The sequence below is a fragment of the Camelina sativa genome, chromosome 5 (assembly GCF_000633955.1).
Source record: "Camelina sativa cultivar DH55 chromosome 5, Cs, whole genome shotgun sequence".
NCBI classification, from domain to species: Eukaryota; Viridiplantae; Streptophyta; class Magnoliopsida; order Brassicales; family Brassicaceae; genus Camelina; species Camelina sativa.
Window position 1 is genome coordinate 17,136,724 of NC_025689.1, and position 216 is coordinate 17,136,939.

The window sequence follows — 216 nt, forward strand, 5'->3', positions numbered from 1 at the left end:
ATTTTGTAGATCCACAATTATGATCAATGATCATCCATGAATTCAACGGAAACAAAAAAAAATTATGTAATAGGTTACTTATAAATAGAATTCTTGTTTAAATGTATTTGTAAACAGAACGAAATCCAAGTTCTTAGAAATTACCATATATTTGTTATAAACAGAATCCATCATAATTTTCTGCAACTATAATCATTACAAAAAAAACATTAGCAA